Source organism: Pleurodeles waltl, chromosome 1_2 (assembly GCF_031143425.1).
Source record: "Pleurodeles waltl isolate 20211129_DDA chromosome 1_2, aPleWal1.hap1.20221129, whole genome shotgun sequence".
NCBI classification, from domain to species: domain Eukaryota; kingdom Metazoa; phylum Chordata; class Amphibia; order Caudata; family Salamandridae; genus Pleurodeles; species Pleurodeles waltl.
The window spans coordinates 1,260,501,482-1,260,520,371 of NC_090437.1; positions in this window are offsets into that span (position 1 = coordinate 1,260,501,482).

Genomic DNA, 18,890 nt, shown 5'->3' on the forward strand with positions numbered 1-18,890 from the left:
GATTACACTAAATTAAGATCCATAGCAATAAAGGTGGGAGTTTGATGCAAATTTCAACATATCTCAATCCCACCTCTTGACAAAAATAATGCAGGGAACTGGAATGAACGGAAAGAAGACAGGGAAAGAGCTGTTTTCCTCTTACTTGCTAGTTCCTTACATTAGTATAACCCCAAATACCAGCACAATAGGAAATAATTAAAACACATTGCATTGTGTATATCTTCAACACAGGGCAATATGGTTATCATCCAGATTAATAACGTTAATCACAGCATCAACATTTTTGGTGCCTAATAGATAGACATGGAGTCCAAGAGCCAGACGTGACCTACAAGGTCAATTGCTGCATTTTCTCCAGGACACTCTTTTTAATATAGAGAATTCAGGATCTTTAACTATTAGGGAAACAATACATTATGTATGATTTTCTGAAATTAGTCCAAAATTTAAGATAATCCATCAAGGATGCAAAGTCATTGACCAAAGCTTTCAAACCACTGTGTGTGCGGGCTAACAATACAGCATCATCCTCATATAGAAGAACCAGAATCAGCCTTATGCCAACTATGGGTACATCCTATCCTGATTTAACCAAATAAGAATTCAGACTATTAATTCATAAAATAAAATCCGTGGCCAATATATAGCCTTATCTTACACCCAGTTTTCATACCTGACCTTGGCGGTTAGGTCAGAATGAAGTGTAGATAAAGATGCTTTTAGGCTAATACATCTGAGATGTTGCCACATTTTGGACCTATTGATAAAGTCAACAGCAGTAGTTAAATCCATGAAGGCTAGGTACAATAACCAGACTTTACCAATGGTGTATTTGCTGATAATGAGTTGTAAATTTATGCACTGCTCCATTGTACCCAAGCCCTCATAGAGCTCATTTTCAATGGCCCAAAGGACGCTGTTTTTGATGGCCCGATCAATAATTATTTTTTGCATATTTATTTTTATCATAGAATATAATTCGCATATTGGGTTGTAACAACTAGGGTCCTATCCACTGCCTGTTTCAGGAATTACGGAGGACATAGCCCAAGTACTGGACATCTTAGTTGTAATGATGTTGTTTGACACATTTGAAAGTAGGAGGGTCCAGAGTTCAATATCTGGTTTAATGAGAGCAGCGGTCTCACTGTCAGGTCTGGGAGCCTTGACTGAAGGCTATTCTCTGGGGCTAATTACACTTCATGTCAATCAAACCTGATAAAAACATCCCCCGTATTAATATTAGATTGCCGTGAATCACTACTAATGCGGGGAGGCATTCTAGAACAGCAATTTGTGTAATGTGACCTGACTGATTAGCACTATCCTTAACCAAGTCAAAAGACCTTCTTTGGCCCTACATTAGTTGGAGGGACCAGTGGGCTTAGAATAACATATATAACCATCCAAAAATACTTCAGAGGTGGCCCATGTCTCTTGAAATACTGACACATTGAATTGGCTGATAAACTTCAATTTCATGACTGTTGTGCTACAGTGTATCAGAGGTATATTACAGTCTGGACAAATGAAGGAGGGATGCACTGACTTTGCATAAAGATTTACTTGCCTATAATTTTGCACAATTGTACTATATGGTTTAGAAGCCATCTATTGCTGATGTCGAAAGCCCATGGAGTCATCTATCTGCTCAAGGTCTGCAACTGCCTGATATCTGTTACACAATGACAGGTGGGTTGAGAAGTATTTGCATAGCTAATTGCACAGTAAGGCCCATATTTAAACTCTGTTTATGCCGGATTTGTTTCATTTTCTTTCACTCAAATCCAATGCAAACTTAAATCCATATTTATATTTTGGTACTAGACATGTCTAGTGCCAAAATATTGGAGTTAATGTCATTATTTGCCTGTGGAAAACTACCTAGCGTCAATGAGATGCAAGGTAGGCATTCCTGGGCAAAAAATGCATCAAAGGCTATTTATTCTCCTGGGATATCGCACGGGAGGAGGATGGCCTTAAATAATGAAGCTAAGCCTGCTTAGCGCCATTATTTAACACCTGGGTATGGGCCGGATTTAGGGGGCCTGTAGGCAGATTTCCATGGTTTGAGACCATGGGAATTGCCCACAGGTGCCCTTCCCTGTCCCCAGGTACACCCCAACCCACCCCTACGCACACCAGGAGGTCACCCGTGCATGAGGGACCCATCCGAAGGTAAGTCCAGGTAGGTATTTTGTTTTTCTGTCCAACAAAGCTCGAGCCCTGACTTGGGGCCCCCCTGCACGGCGCTGGCCCCAAAGCTAATGCGCAGGGGACATTTTTCGCCTGGGCATGGCCATTGGGGTGGGTGGCATGGCTCCTGTCCTTACTGAGACAGGAGCCATGTCCATGGGGCTTGTGCACCAGAAAATGGCACTACACTGATTAGAGGCAATCTTTTTGCCTCTAAACAGTGTAGTGCCATAATTTAGCGCACAAGCCCCGGTTCCCCCTACGCCTCCCAGGCCCTGTTAGTGTCCTTTCTAAGGATGCTAACAGGGCCTTAGTGCCGGCTAGCGCCATTCATTAAATATGGTGCCCGGCCAGCGTCTAGGAATGGCGCTAGCCAGCACTATACTTTTTGCCACAAACCTGCGATAACGCAAGTTTGCGGGCAAAAAGTATAAATCTGCCCCTAAGTTCATTAAACATGGCTGAAGGATGATAGAAAAAACCCTTGGGCAATACCTTGATAAAACTGCTAGAACCCGCCAAACCAGCATGTTGGAGTAGCAGATTCCTTATATATATATATATATATATATATATATATATATATATATATATATATATATATATATATATATATATATATATATATATATATCTTTTTTAATTCAACACTACACAGTCATCAAAAAGAGTTTAGAGGGGTCAATCCATGGTACTCTTCTAACATATAGGATCTGAATAAAATTCACAACGTTAAAATCCTAATTGCTTTACAGCCAGTGCACAACTTTATTTTCAAGTTAATCAGCAACCTCAGACATCTCAGAGTGCAGAGATTAAACATTTGAAAGAATTGACACATAAGGCCATGCCGCTGGTAGCAAATTAACACTGGTGCCTGAGTTCCTACGTGGATTCACTGCTGTCTTGAGTGGTCCCCCAGAGCTAACAACATCTAGCATAGGTGGTAGGACGGTGGTTTGGTGTGCGGAATGTTGTAAAAGCTTGGGGACAATTGTAGGGACATTATTGCAACTCGACCTTGAGTCAGTCACATCTAAGTTCACCCCTTCTACCAAAGGTTAATTAATGAACAAGGCTAAGGACATGCATTAGGTGGCTTTAAAGGTGGTACATTAATCTGAGATAGAGCAACGGGGACAAAGGTCTGTGGAGGGATAAGGGATTATGGGTCAAAGTATACTGTAAACTTGTGGAATGTAAAATATTTTCTAAATGCAATTCTATATGTTCAACCTGCTCAATGGGAGGCTGGAGCAATTTTTTAAATATGGTGCCTAAGTTAAAATACAAATTTTAGAAATGGGGTCTCTGGTTGGCAGTCAGTTTTCACTCTGTGCAAGCAGGGACCCCCACTCTAGTCAGGGTAATGGAAATACACACTTAAGATGACCCATGCTCACCCCCTTGGTAGCTTGGCACAAGCAGTCAGGATTATCTCAAAGGCAATGTGTAAAGTATTTGTAACAAAACACACAGTAAGACAGTGAAAACTACAGAATGACTCTCAACACCAGGTAAGAAAAATAACCAATATTTATCTGAGTAAAACAAGACCAAAGCGACAACAATCCAACATACACAAGCAACATTATGATTTTTTTAAAGATTAAACTTCAATAAAGCCCTTAGAAACACAAATGCTTAGAATTGGTGATATTACGGCGTTGTGACGGATTCGTTCCCAGCAATCCGACACTAATGGTGCCACTCCCGGAGTCACACGAACACCCAGGTACAGTATCTTGTGAAAATGAGGAAATAAGCCAGGGCATGTAGTCAGGGATCTAGGCATCGCTGGATCCGGTGTGGCGTCGGTTCTGGTGATGCGGAGGCTTCGGTGCGAGGCGTCAGGTCCTTGCTGTGGAGGTGAGGTGGCATCGGTGCCAAGCGTTGGATCCACGCACTTCTGGCAGGGTCGATATCCAGCGGTCATGGCGTGGTGCTGTGATGTCGGGTATCATGGACATCAGTGACACAGCACTTCAGGACTTCACGGCATCGTGGACTTCAGCGAGGCTGCGGCAGTTGTGGGCCTGTGGAGCCATCATACTCCAGGGAGGACCACTGCTTCAGTTGCAGGCGGCGTCATGGGATCCGGCAGCAGCATCAGTCTGGAGTCGTGCAAAGTTGGTACACTTGGTTCTTCTTGGTTTTTCACCAGCTTCTCGCCTTCAGGTGCCCAGGGACTGGATTAGGCACCACTAAGCAGGTTAGGAGTCTCAGCAGAGAGTCCAGAGGCTGGCAGAAGAAGTCTTTGATGGCCTGAGACTTCAGAACAGGGGACATGCTCAATCCAAGCCCTTGGAGACACTTCACAAGCAGGAATATAACACAAAGTCCAGTCTTTTCCTCTTTTAAGCAGAAGCGGCAATTGCAGGCCAACCCAGCAAAGCACAGTCACAGGCAAAGGGGCAGTACTCCTCCTCTAGCTCTTCAGCTCTTCTCCTTGGCAGAGGTTCCTCTTGAGTCCAGATGTAATCTGAAAATCTGGATTTTTGGGTCTTTTACTTATACCCCTTTCTGCCTTTGAAGTAGGCAAACTTCAAAGGAAAGTCTCTATTGTTCACAATATCCTGCTTTGCCCAGGCATGGCCCCAGACGCTCCACAGGATTGGAGACTGCATTGTGAGAGGGCAGGCACAGCCCATTCAGGTGTAAGTTTTAGCTCCTCCCTCCACTGTAGGCCAGATGACCCATCTGGATTTGCAGGCTCCACCCCAGCTCCATTTGTGTCACTGTTTAGTGGAGATTCAAAAACAGTCCAACTGTCAGTCTGATCCAGACAAGGAATGCACAGACAGGCAGAGTTACGGAATAGTTAAAGCAAGAAAATACTCATTCTAAAAATGACATTTTTTAACAGAGAATTTAGAAACCAACTTTACCAAATGATGTATTTTTAAATTGTGAGTTCAGGGACCCCAAATTTTAACTCTGCATCTGCTCGCAAAGGGAAGCTGCACTTAAAAGTTATTTAAAGGCAGCCCCACATTAAACTATGAGAGAGATAGGCCTTGCAACAGTGAAAACCGAATCTGGCAGTATTTAATTGTTAGGACATGTAAAACACATCAGTACATGTCCCACCTTTGACATACACTGCACCGTGCCCATGGGGCTACCTAGGGCCTGCATTAGGGGTCCCTTACATGTATAAAAAGGGAAGGTGTGGGCCTGACAAGTTTGCCAGGTCAAATTGGCAGTTTAAAACTCCACACATGGCAGGTCTGAGCCATGTTTACAGGGCTACTCATGTGGGTGTCTCAGTCGGTGCTGTTGACCCACTAATAGCATTACAGGTCCTGTGCACCTCTAGTGCACTTTACTAGGCACATACGAGTAAATCAAATATGCCAATCATGGAAAAGCCTATTACACATGCATTTTACACAGGGAGCACTTGCACTTTAGCACTTGTCAGCAGTGGTAAAGTGCCCAGAGTACTAAACCCACCAAAAACAAAGTCCAGCACACAGTCGAAACATAGGAAGCAGAGGCAAAAAAACGGAAGACTGGCTTAGGATCCCAGGTCTAACAACAAATCATTAAAAATGAAAATGAAAGACTTTGTCTGATAAAAATTTCAGGGAGATGTTTACACATTCATCTAATTTGTCAGTGAAAGATGCAGCTTTCCTCTTATGTTTAGCCCTTGGTTCATTTTGAGTGGGGGGGGGGCATTCATAGCAGATATTGAACTGGGGGGAAATGTCCATAGTGAGAGAAGTAAGATTGCCATCTAACTGGGGCACTGAGGGTATCCCATTCATTATTAATACCAGTATGATTTTCGCCATCTCTTTTCTTGGGACGCTTGACATGATCAAGAAAGTAGCCAATTGTGTACTCTTAGATGTTGTGATGGACCTCATTATGCCATGGCCAGCAATTTTGCATTTTCCAATTTTAGTTTTATTTTGAATAGGTGTGGCCCAGCTCAGCCTCTTACAGTCACGGACAGGCGCAGGTGGACCCCTTCCACATGAGGGCACTGTAAAGCTCTGTGGTGAAAGGTTGCATCTACTTCGGGAAACAGAGCAGTATGTTCCCTGTCGTCCTCGCTGCCCCTAAAACACTGTCACTGCGTGGGCAGAGAAGGAAACAGAAGCTCGCTTTAGAGCGATGTAGTGCAACCACCTGCCTCTTCCTGGAAACAATGCAACATGGCCCCTGTAGTTCACCTCGACACCTACAACAGTGTCATGGTGCCCCACTCAGAGGGAAACAGAAGCGTGCTTTAAAACACTGTGGTGCAAAGCCCCATCGTCTAAAGGTAAAGGTGCAATTTGCCCCTGTAGTCCTCTACAGTCCTCACAAGACTGTCAAAAGGAGAACCCGCCCCGCACAGAAGGAATCAGAATTGCGGTTTGAAGCTCTGTGGTACAGTTCACCTCCTCCTCCAGGAAAGAGTGCAGTTTTTTTCCTGTAGGCCTCCTTAGCCCCCCAACACTGTCACAGCATCCTGATTTTTAGTCTAGCTCCTGACCTGTTACAAGAAATCTAGCATTTGCAGGTAAAAGATGTCTGAACCATCTGCACGTCTCTTCTGGTCTTTGCCAGCATTCATCTAGATAGCGGTACTTACTAAGATCTTATTTTCTATTAAGGGCCACCAGCATAACCAGCTATTGTGTGTAGACCATAGGAAACATTTTCAAATGAAGTTCTTGAGCTGATAGTTCAATTGCATCATGTCCTGCAAAGTTAGTATTTGTTACTTTTGGTCCCAGACAAATTTGTTAAAATAATCAAAATTTAGCACTGGGTTTTAAGTGCCATCCTATGGGATTGTAAGGATGTGGAATGAAGCCCGACCCATCTTGGATACCCTGACTAAAGTTCCGCCATCTAATCCTCTACAAGGTGTACTTATTTTGGGATTGCTCTCAGCTCTGTAGGGGATATAACTTTTACTTGCATTTTTATAAAGTAAACTTTAAACACTGTCCAACGGTGTTTCTGTATTTCTGAATATTCTATAGAAGCTTGTTTTTTCTACATTCCCTCCCTTGAAATTCCACCACATACCATGTAGGCCTTTAATACACATGCCGCAATAAATCCAATATCCAAAATTTGAAATTCACCAGGTATGATAGTTTGCACCGATGTTGATCCTGGCCCCTAAAATAAAAATAATAATAATAATCATGTAATGATGCAAAATGCAACTCTGTCTTTTCGCACTATGGGCCATATTTATACTTTTTGACGCACAACTGCGCCAACGCAGGGGACTTATGTCCCCTGGGCATGGTCATTGGGCATAGTGGCATGTAGGGGGGCACAAATCAGGCCCCCCTATGCCACAAAAAAAAATACTTACCTGAACTTACCTTAAGTTCCCTGGGATGGGTCCCTCCATCCTTGGGCGTCCTCCTGGGGTGGGCAAGGGTGGCAGGGGGTGTCCCTGGGGGCATGGGAGGGCACCTCTGGGCTCCTTCCGAGCCCACAGGTCCCTTAACGCCTGCCCTGACCAGGCGTTAAAAAATGACGCAAAAGCGGCTGGACGTCATTTTATTTGACCCGCCCACTCCAGTGCGTCATTTTTGCACGGGAGTTTAAATAAGGCGCACATGCCTTGGAGTCATTTTTTAGACGGGAACGCCTACCTTGCATATCATTAACGCAAGGTAGGTGTCCACGCTAAAAAATGACGCAAACTCCAAGATCTTTGGCACTAGACGGGTCTAACGCCAAAGTATAAATATGGAGTTAGCTTTGCGTCGGATTTGCGTAAAAAAAAACGACGCAATTCCGGCGCAAATAGAGTATAAATATGCCCCTATATTTTAGCACAAAATTAATGTTCACGTCAATTCTATACCCGAGGACACATGTTGTGCTAAAAAAACAAAAACATGATGTCCTGTTGTTCCCTTGCTTTCACTGGAATTATTTTACTTGAATGGCACACGTTTTACCACAAAGGGTGTGTAATCATACAACGTGGCATTAAGATGGAATTTTGGGAATTTTGCGTGATGCGAATCAAAGTTATGTGAATAGGACAAATGCTAGTCTAATTAACGTGCTGTTTTGAGAGCTATAGTCCCCACCTGTGATGTTTGTATTGGAGTGGCAGGGTAGCCCTGAGGCCTAATGCAAGCTGAGAAAGGAGGTGTCCCAAACATTGTTTTAGTAGCTAAAATTGTTGTGTAGTTAGCCCTTCAGTCACCTGGCCCCTTAGGTCACTGTACCTGCTGCACTGTTGATAGCTGTGTCTCTGTATGAAGAAGCCCAAAAAGCCCTCTACTGCCAACATTAAACCAACTTTCTGGCACTTTCTGGCTTTACTGCACGTAAGGTTAAATGGTTTTTCTTCAAACACTGCGTTTACCAATGTATGGCACATAAAATTCATCCCAGTGTATACAGCCAGTGTGAATCTGCCTGTAGGTTCTACATTTACTTCTAGGGCAGGTCAGAAACAGTTGTTCTAGTCTAGAAATTTCTGGGCTCTTTTGTGAGTGTCTGAAATGAAAAATGTTAAGTATAGAGACATTTTTCAACCTGTGGCTTTCCTATCCATAGAATCCTACTGTCAAGGAATTATATGATGAATCAGTTGAGTTTGGTTTGTGTTTGTTTCCCTAAACATAATATTTGTTTACTTGATTAGAGCATGCCTTGGCAAACGAATTAAGGGTGGTGAAATATGTTAAGCAGTACAAATGTTCATTCAAAGATTGCAATTAAATTAACACTTTGCAAATCAAAATCCCAAATCTTGGACGATCATTGTGTATTCTTTAAATGTGCAATCTGTCACATGCATGTTATGGCATTCCTTTTAGTTTTGGTAACCTGTGTATTGAAGTTCTGTGGACGCTAAAACACATAGGAGCATATTTAAGAAAAGTGGTGTTGCACTTAGTGCAGCGCTACTTTTCTTGCGCCCCCTTAATGCGTGTGCTGTATTTAAAATACGGCGCACCATGGCGGTAGTTAAGGGACTAGCATCAGAATGTTAGGCGCTAGTCTGGAGCTTTGCAGGATTAGCATTAAAAATGTTGACGCTAATCCTGCAAAGCCCATTGAGGACCATTGTAATCAATGGTGTGCCTCCTTTTAACGCCTGCTCGGAGGCGTCAAAAATGCCAAAAAAATTACGCAAAGAAATCTTGTAGATTTCTTTACGCCATTTGTTTGGCCCCCTTTGCATACATTATGCCTGGCGCAAGCATAATGTAGCGCAAAGGGTGACAAAGTGGTGCAATGCATGCATTGCACCACTTTGTAAATATGGCAGAGCAATTTTGGCCTCGTTGGGCCCCATTAGTGTAAAAAACATTATGCTAATATAGCACAAGGAGGCGCTAGGGGCTCTTAAATATACCCCCAACTGTGCATACATAATGTAAAACCTTAAAAAACCAAGACTCAGCACAAACTTAATCCCAAATGTAGACAAAGGAAGACCTCCTTAGATATCAGTCCATCCTTTGGAAATATTGCATATATACGTTATTCCATCAATCAAATCTTCTTTAGCCATGAAAATCTTTTATTAGCTCATTTGTAAATATCTCTATAAATCTCCATGTGCGATAAAAACAATGCTATACCCAATGCATTTCGTCCCTCAGGACTTCTTCAGGGCTAAAAACATACAAATATAAATAACCATGAATTAATAAAATCACAAACATCACCCCAAACAACAACAAAAAATAAAAAAATAACAAAATGTTTTAATAAAAATAATCAACAGTTTGGATTATTACATCTATACTTCTCCAATTGTTTTAATATTCACCATAATATCTGTCGCCTACCTGTTAATTCACAAATTCCACATACAATTATTCCCATTTTATGCTCAAATTACAACCCTTGTGAGAATACATCACCCTCCAGTGAATAGATAGATCACCCATCAAGTTACACCCCAAACCCTAATTGTCACATAGAAAATGTGTCAATTCACTGTCCATTATAATGTGCATCTCTTTATATTTATCTATATGCATATAATACACATAGCTTATAATGTCCAATGTTCTGTAGGAAAATCCCCAAAAATATATGACTGATGCTTAAAGGCAAAAATGCCCCGAACTAAATATTTCTCATTTTAAACATTGTGCAAAATATTCAGCAACCGCATAAAATTCAAATTCAAAAATAGAATATGCACGAAGCGACGGACTGTCAATATCATCAAAACTTTACAAATTATTTTCCATGTTATTAGTATCCAGATATCACAGGTAACGGGGAGTCCTTGCAAACGTAAATACATCACTTCCTACCTCACAGCATCAAATAGATTCCTCCTTCAGGAAGGATGCTTTGCTTTGTACTTGCGTTTGTGTACTTTGGCAGGAGGGGTCACAGACACAGTGGAAGAGGACACAGGGATGTGTGCATGGATGTGGGGGTGGTGACTGCCAGTGAAGGGCGAGTAGTGATAGGCGTGCTGGTGATGGAGGTGGTGGATGAGGATGTAGTTGATGAAGGTGTGGGTGGAGACGCTACTGGGAGGGAGGTGGACAACGAGGAGGAAGGGGACACAGTGGAGGCAGTGGATGTTGGTGTGTCTGCATGGGAATGGTGCTTGTGTGAGTGCCTGTGAGATGAAGTGTGGTGCTTGTGTTTGCCTGTGCCACTTCTGTGTGTTGATGTGGGTGAATGCTGGTCTGAAGGTGTGATTGGGATAGGTTGGGGTTGACGGGATTGGGACTGGGTAGAGGAAGTTGGAGGGGGGAGGCTGGAGACAGGGACAATGGCTGCCATTAGTGCGGGGGCCAGAGCCTGAAATGCTCTCTGTTGGGCCACCACGCCAGAGTGAATGCCCTCCAGGTATGCATTTGTTTGTTGCAAATGCCTTTCGACAACCTGGATGGCATTCACTATGGTTGACTGCCCAACAGTGAGGGATCTCAGGAGGTCAATAGCCTCCTCACTGAGGGCAGAAGGCTGACTGGGGCAGGGCCTGAGGTGCCTGGGACAAAGGAGATGCCCACCCTCCTGGGTGAGCGGGCACGGGAAACAAGCTGAAGGGCTGCTGGGTGGGCAGTGCTAGTACGGGGGTGGCGGCTGTACCTGTTATTGGGGTGGGCACAGAGGTGTCCGCCACCGCCAGGGAGCTTCCATCGGAGGAGTCGCTGTCTGTGGTGTCCCTTCTTGTCTCCATTGTGGTGCTCCCCTCGCCCTCCGTCCCACGGGTGCCCTCACCGTCGGTGGATTCGGCCTCCAGGCCCATGTGGGATGCAGATCCCTCCATCCCCGATGCCTCTGCTTCTCCGCCAGATGATGCTAATGCACACAAGGACAGGGTGACAAAACAAGAAGGGGGGGGAGGGAGAAAGAGGATACACTTAGTCAGTGTAGGAGGCTGGCCTGGCTTGTAGTGGGTACCAAGGGGTACTTACACCTTGCACCAGGTATCCCTTATTAGTGTAGAGGGGTGTCTAGCAGCTTAGGCTGATAGAAAAGGTAGCTTAGCAGAGCAGCTTAGGCTGAACTAGGAGGCGTGTAAAGCTCCTACTGTACCACTAGTGTCATATGCACAATATCATAGGAAAACACAATACACAGATATACTAAAAATAAAGGTACTTTATTTTTATGACATATGCCAAAAGTATCTCAGTGAGTACCCTCAGTATGAGGATAGCAAATATACACAAGATATATGTACACAATACCAAAATTATGCAGTAATAGCAAAAGAAAACAGTGCAAACAATGTACAGTCACAATAGGTTGCAATGAGAGCACATAGGTACAGGGGCAACACAAACCATATACTCTAGAAGTGGAATGCGAACCACGAATGGACCCCAAACCTATGTGACCTAGTAGAGGGTCGCTGGGACTGTAAGAAAACAGTGAGGGTTAGAAAAATAGCCCACCCCAAGACCCTGAAAAGTGGGTGCAAAGTGCACCTAAGTTCCCCAAAGAGCACAGAAGTAGTGATAGGGGAATTCTGCAAGGAAGACCAACACCAGCAATGCAACAATGATGGATTTCCAGACGAGAGTACCTGTGGAACAAGGGGACCAAGTCCAAAAGTCACGATCAAGTCGGGAGTGGGCAGATGCCCAGGAAATGCCAGCTGTGGGTGCAAAGAAGCTGCTACCAGATGGTAGAAGCTGTGGATTCTGCAAGAACGAAGAGGACTAGGAACTTTCCCTTTGGAGGATGGATGTCCCACGTCGTGAAAAAGCTTGCAGAGGTGTTTCCGTGCAGAAAGACCGCAAACAAGCCTTGCTAGCTGCAAGAGTTGCAGTTAGGGATTTTGGATGCTGCTGTGGCCCAGGAGGGACCAGGATGTCGCCAATTGCGTGAGGAGACAGAGGGGGCATCCAGCAGGACATGGAGCCCACTCAGAAGCAAGCAGCACCCGCAGAAGTGCCGGAACAGGCACTACGAAGAGGAGTGAACCGGAGCTCACCCAAAGTCACAAAAGAAGGTCCCACGACGCCGGAGGACAACTCAGGAGGTCGTGCACTGCAGGTTAGAGTGTCGGGGACCCAGGCTTGGCTGTGCACAAAGGAAATCCTGGAAGAGTGCACTGGAGCAGGAGCAGCTGCAAATCACGCGTTACCCAGCAATGCAGTCCAGCGTGGGGAGGCAAGGACTTAACTCCACCAAACTTGGACTGAAGAGTCACTGGACTGTGGGAGTCACTTGGACAGAGTTGCTGACTTCCAGGGACCACGCTCGTCCTGCTGAGAGGGGACCCAGAGGACCGGTGATGCAGTCTTTTGGTGCCTGCGGTTGCAGGGGGAAGATTCCGTCGACCCACGGGAGATTTCTTCGGAGCTTCTAGTGCAGAGAGGAGGCAGACTACCCCCACAGCATGCACCACCAGGAAAACAGTCGAGAAGGCGGCCGGATCAGCGTTACAAGGTTGCAGTAGTCATCTTTGCTACTTTGTTGCAGTTTTGCAGGCTTCCAGAGCAGTCAGCGGTCGATTCCTTGTCAGAAGGTGAAGAGAGAGATGCAGAGGAACTCTGATGAGCTCTTGCATTCATTATCTAAAGAATTCCCCAAAGCAGAGACCCTAAATAGCCAGAAAAGGAGGTTTGGCTACTTAGGAGAGAGGATAGGCTAGCAACACCTGTAGGAGCCTATCAGAAGGAGTCTCTGACGTCACCTGCTGGCACTGGCCACTCAGAGCAGTCCAGTGTGCCAGCAGCACCTCTGTTTCCAAGATGGCAGAGGTCTGGAGCACACTGAATGAGCTCTGGGCACCTCCCAGGGGAGGTGCAGGTCAGGGGAGTGGTCACTCCCCTTTCTTTTGTCCAGTTTCGCGCCAGAGCAGGGCTGGGGGATCCCTGAACCGGTGTAGACTGGATTATGCAGAAATGGGCACCATTTGTGCCCATGAAAGCATTTCCAGAGGCTGGGGGAGGCTACTCCTCCCCAGCCCTAACACCTTTTTCCAAAGGGAGAGGGTGTAACACCCTCTCTCTGAGGAAGTCCTTTGTTCTGCTTCCTGGGCCAAGCCTGGCTGGACCCCAGGAGGGCAGAAACCTGTCTGAAGGGTTGGCAGCAGCAGCAGCTGCAGTGAAACCCCGAGAAAGGTAGTTTGGCAGTAACCGGGTCTGTGCTAGAGACTCGGGGGATCATGGAATTTTCTCCCCAATGCCAGAATGGCATTGGGGTGACAATTCCATGATCTTATACATGTTACATGGCCATGTTCGGAGTTACCATTGTGACGCTATACATATGTCGTGACATATGTATAGTGCACGCGTGTAATGGTGTCCCAGAACTCACAAAGTCCGGGAAATTTGCCCTGAACAATGTTGGGGCACCTTGGCTAGTGCCAGGGTGCCCACACACTAAGTAACTTAGCACCCAACCTTTACCAGCTAAAGGGTAGACATATAGGTGACTTATAAGTTACTTAAGTGCATTGGTAAATGGCTGTGAAATAGCGTGGACGTTATTTCACTCAGGCTGCAATGGCAGGCCTGTGTAAGAATTGTCAGAGCTCCCTATGGGTGGCAAAATAAATGCTGCAGCCCATAGGGATCTCCTGGAACCCCAATACCCTGGGTACCTCAGTACCATATACTAGGGAATTATAAGGGTGTTCCAGTATGCCAATGTAAATTGGTGAAATTGGTCACTAGCCTGTTAGTGACAATTTGGAAAGAAATGAGAGAGCATAACCACTGAGGTTCTGGTTAGCAGAGCCTCAGTGAGACAGTTAGACATCACACAGGGAACACATACATATAGGTCACAAACTTATGAGCACTGGGGTCCTGACTAGCAGGGTCCCAGTGACAAAAAACAAACATACTGAAAACATAGGGTTTTCACTATGAGCACTGGGCCCTGGCTAGCAGGATCCCAGTGAGACAGTGAAAACACCTTGACAAACACTCACAAACAGGCCAAAAGTGGGGGTAACAAGGCTAGAAAGAGGCTACTTTCTCACACAATAACCCCCCCCCCCAAACGAAGGACAATAAGGCTAACCTTGGCCAGTTGAGACTTTATTGTCTAAGTGGTGATAAGTAGAGAGTAGCTCTGCAATAGACTGGTTACTCCCTTTATCATCCACTATATGGTTACTTCCTAGTGGGGATGTAAACCACCCTGTTTGAAGTTTTTTAGCTAAGCAACAATGTGAAGATATATTTTCAGAGTTTCTATCAGTAAGTTTTAGTTTAGAGCAGTGAGAATTGTCCACTGAACCTATTTGTAGTGATGAAAATGCCAGACAGGGATGCTGTCTCAGTAAAGCCATAGCTGGGCAAAAACTTTGTCCATATGGCTGGAAGAGGGAACAGGGATGCTGTTTCTCTTTAGTTGGAGTAGGGCAGGGATGCTGTCCTATGAGCTCCACACTAGGGCAGGCAGTGCAGGGTTTCTGCACTAAAGTTTCTCTGGGAGGGTTGGAGGGATGCTCCATGTTAACTAAAATGGTGCTCTTTTTCTCACCAATGTTAGTTATCCCACAGAGAGGTACTTCCACCTCAGGGAGTACGGCTATGCCAGCTGATGATTCCCTTGGAACAGGTGCCACCCCAGGAGAGGTTTCTCCCACCACACAGGAATGGTATCCTGAATGGCAGGGTGGTTAGGGGATTCTGTGATACCCTTTTTACCTGTTGTTGGAGAGGGATCCTGAGTTTTCAGGCCTTCTCTCCTTTGCTTTTTCATTTCAGTAGAAATGAGAGGGAACAATTCCTCAGGGATATCCAGCATGGCTGCATGGGTATAAAACTCTACATCAGCCCAACCTGAGGCCTCTAGGTCATTACCTAAGAGACAGTCTACAGGTAAGCTAGGTGATACTACCACCTGCTTAGGGCCAGTAACTCCACCCCAACTAAGCTGAACTATACCTAAGGGAAGAAACTTAGTGGAGTTATGGACATCAATAATCTTATACTGTTGTCAAGTGATGTGTTGTTCAGGAGCCACTAGGTTATCAGTCACCAAAGTGATACTGGCACCTGTGTCCCTGTAGGCCTGAGCCTCAATACCATTTATTGTAACTGTCTGCCTGTACTTATCCATTGTAAGGGGACAAGCAGCCAGTGTGGCAAGGCCAATGCCACTAGGTGTGACTGAAACTGTCTTGGGACTGACTACCTCCAGTTTCTATGATGGACCCATAAGTGAACCCAACTACACCCTTAACTTGACTGTTGCCAGCAGTCCCACCACTAGTACCACTACTGCTAGGGGCACTAGAGCTTGATGTATTAGTGGTGGTAGGCTCAGGGGGTTTACCTGGACAGGACTTATCCCCTGGCCTATGGCCTCTGTTTTTACACACAAAGCACCAAGGCTTTTTAATGTGTGTGGGTTGAGAAGAAGAGGATGAATTTGTTTGATCCCCACCCCCTGAAGAGTGTTTAAGATTTGAAGAAGGATCTTTGGTTTTACCCTTATCCCCATGCTTATCTTGAGATTTCTCACCATCTTTCTTCTTGCCATCCTTGTCACCACCTGAATGAACTTTTCTGTTCACTCTTGTTCTGACCCATTTGTCTGCCTTCTTTCCCAATTCTTGGGGAGAGGTCAGATCTGAGTCCACTAGATACTGGTGTAACAAATCAGACACACAATTATTAAGAATATGCTCTCTCAGGATTAAGTTATACAGGCTTTCATAGTCAGAAACTTTACTGCCATGTAACCACCCCTCCAAGGCCTTCACTGAATGGTCAACAAAGTCTACATAGTCTTGTGAAGACTCCTTTTTGGTTTCTATGAACTTGATCCTGTACTGTTCAGTGGTTAAGCCATAACCATCAAGGAGTGCATTCTTAAGAACTGTAAAATCATTGGCATCACTTTCCTTAACAGTAAGGAGCCTATCCCTACCCTTTCCACTGAAAGATAGCCATAGGATAGCAGCCCACTGCCTTTGAGGGATCCCCTGTACATTACAGGCCCTCGCAAGTGCAGCAAACCACTTGTTAATGTCATCCCCCTCCTTGTAAGGGGGAACTATCTTGTCCAGATTCCTAGAATCATACTCTTTTACAGGATTACTATCTGTAATACTGCTGCTGCCACCATGGGGTCCAAACCCCAACCTCTGTCTTTCTTTTTCTAAGTCAAATGCTTGCCTATCTAAATCCAGCTGTTGCTTCTTGAGCTTCAGCCTGGACTCTTCCACTCTCAATCTATTGAGTTCCCTTTCTAACACTCTGTCTTCAGGGTGGGTGGGTTGGGCATGCCTTGACACAGAAGAATGGTGTGAATGAACAGAGGGAGACCTGTCCCTAACAGATGGCACTCTAACAACCTGGCCTAAAGGAGTAACCTCTATACTATGATGAGGACTCACATCAGTACCAGCCCTGCTAGGTGGCCTGCTAATGGGCAGGTTGGGAAGGTTCCCTTCTAACACTTTTACTGGGGCTACCCCAGAATCAGAGTGTGAACGATCAGCTAATTTCTCACCAGATGAGCCAACTATGGTCTTATCATGTTCAATGAGCATATTAACCAAGAATTCTCTAGAGGGATTCTTCCCTACCCCTAAACCTCTATCAATACAGAGACTCTTTGCACTTTTCCAGCTAAGGTGGTCATAAGTAGTGCTGGTCAGGTCCCGAGTTTGACCTGTACCAGACATGATAGAAAAAGGTTTAAGGGACAGAAAAAGAAAGAAAAAGTTTCAGAACTTTTTAAAGAACAGGAAAAAAAAAATCTTTTTCAACTTTTAAGAACTTTTTGAAAGTTTAGAGGTACTTTTCAGCACTTAGCAATAGAGTAAGAGAAGAAAAGCAAAACTTTTTGGTTAGGTGTACATACACTGAACTTGTTTTGTATATTTTTCTCTTATGAAAAGTACAAAATGACAAAGTGGTAAGTAGTTGCAAGTACTTATCCCACCGCTGCACAACCAATGTAGGAGGCTAGCCTGGCTTGTAGTGGGTACCAAGGGGTACTTACACCTTGCACCAGGTCCAGGTATCCCTTATTAGTGTAGAGGGGTGTCTAGCAGCTTAGGCTGATAGAAAAGGTAGCTTAGCAGAGCAGCTTAGCCTGAACTAGGAGGCGTGTAAAGCTCCTACTGTACCACTAGTGTCATATGCACAATATCATAAGAAAACACAATACACAGATATACTAAAAATAAAGGTACTTTATTTTTATGACATATGCCAAAAGTATCTCAGTGAGTACCCTCAGTATGAGGATAGCAAATATACACAAGATATATGTACACAATACCAAAATTATGCAGTAATAGCAAAAGAAAACAGTGCAAACAATGTACAGTCACAATAGGTTGCAATGAGAGCACATAGGTACAGGGGCAACACAAACCATATACTCTAGAAGTGGAATGCAAACCACGAATGGACCCCAAACCTATGTGACCTTGTAGAGGGTCGCTGGGAGTGTAAGAAAACAGTGAGGATTAGAAAAATAGCCCACCCCAAGACCCTGAAAAGTGGGTGTAAAGTGCACCTAAGTTCCCCAAAGAGCACAGAAGTAGTGATAGGGGAATTCTGCAAGGAAGACCAACACCAGCAATGCAACAACAATGTATTTCCTGACGAGAGTACCTGTGGAACAAGGGGATCAAGTCCAAAAGTCACGATCAAGTCGGGAGTGGGCATATGCCCAGGAAATGTCAGCTGTGGGTGCAAAGAAGCTGCCACTGGATAGTAGAAGCTGTGGATTCTGCAAGAACTAAGAGGACTAGGAACTTCCCCTTTGGAGGATGGATGTCCCACATCGTGAAGAAGCTTGCAGAGTGTTTCCATGCAGAAAGACAGCAAACAAGCCTTGCTAGCTGCAAGGGTCGCGATTAGGGTTTTTGGATGCTGCTGTGGCCCAGGAGGGACCAGGATGTCGCCAATTGCGTGAGGAGACAGAGGGGGCGTCCATCAGGACAAGGAGCCCACTCAGAAGCAAGCAGCACCCGCAGAAGTGCTGGAACAGGCACTACGAAGAGGAGTGAACCGGAGCTCACCCAAAGTCACAAAAGAAGGTCCCACGACACCGGAGGACAACTCAGGAGGTCGTGCACTGCAGGTTAGAGTGTCGGGGACCCAGGCTTGGCTGTGCACAAAGGAAATCCTGGAAGAGTGCACAGGAGCCGGAGCAGCTGCAAATCACACGTTACCCAGCAATGCAGTCCAGCATGGGGAGGCAAGGATTTACCTCCACCAAACTTGGACTGAAGAGTCACTGGACTGTGGGAGTCACTTGGACAGAGTTGCTGAGTTCCAAGGACCACGTTC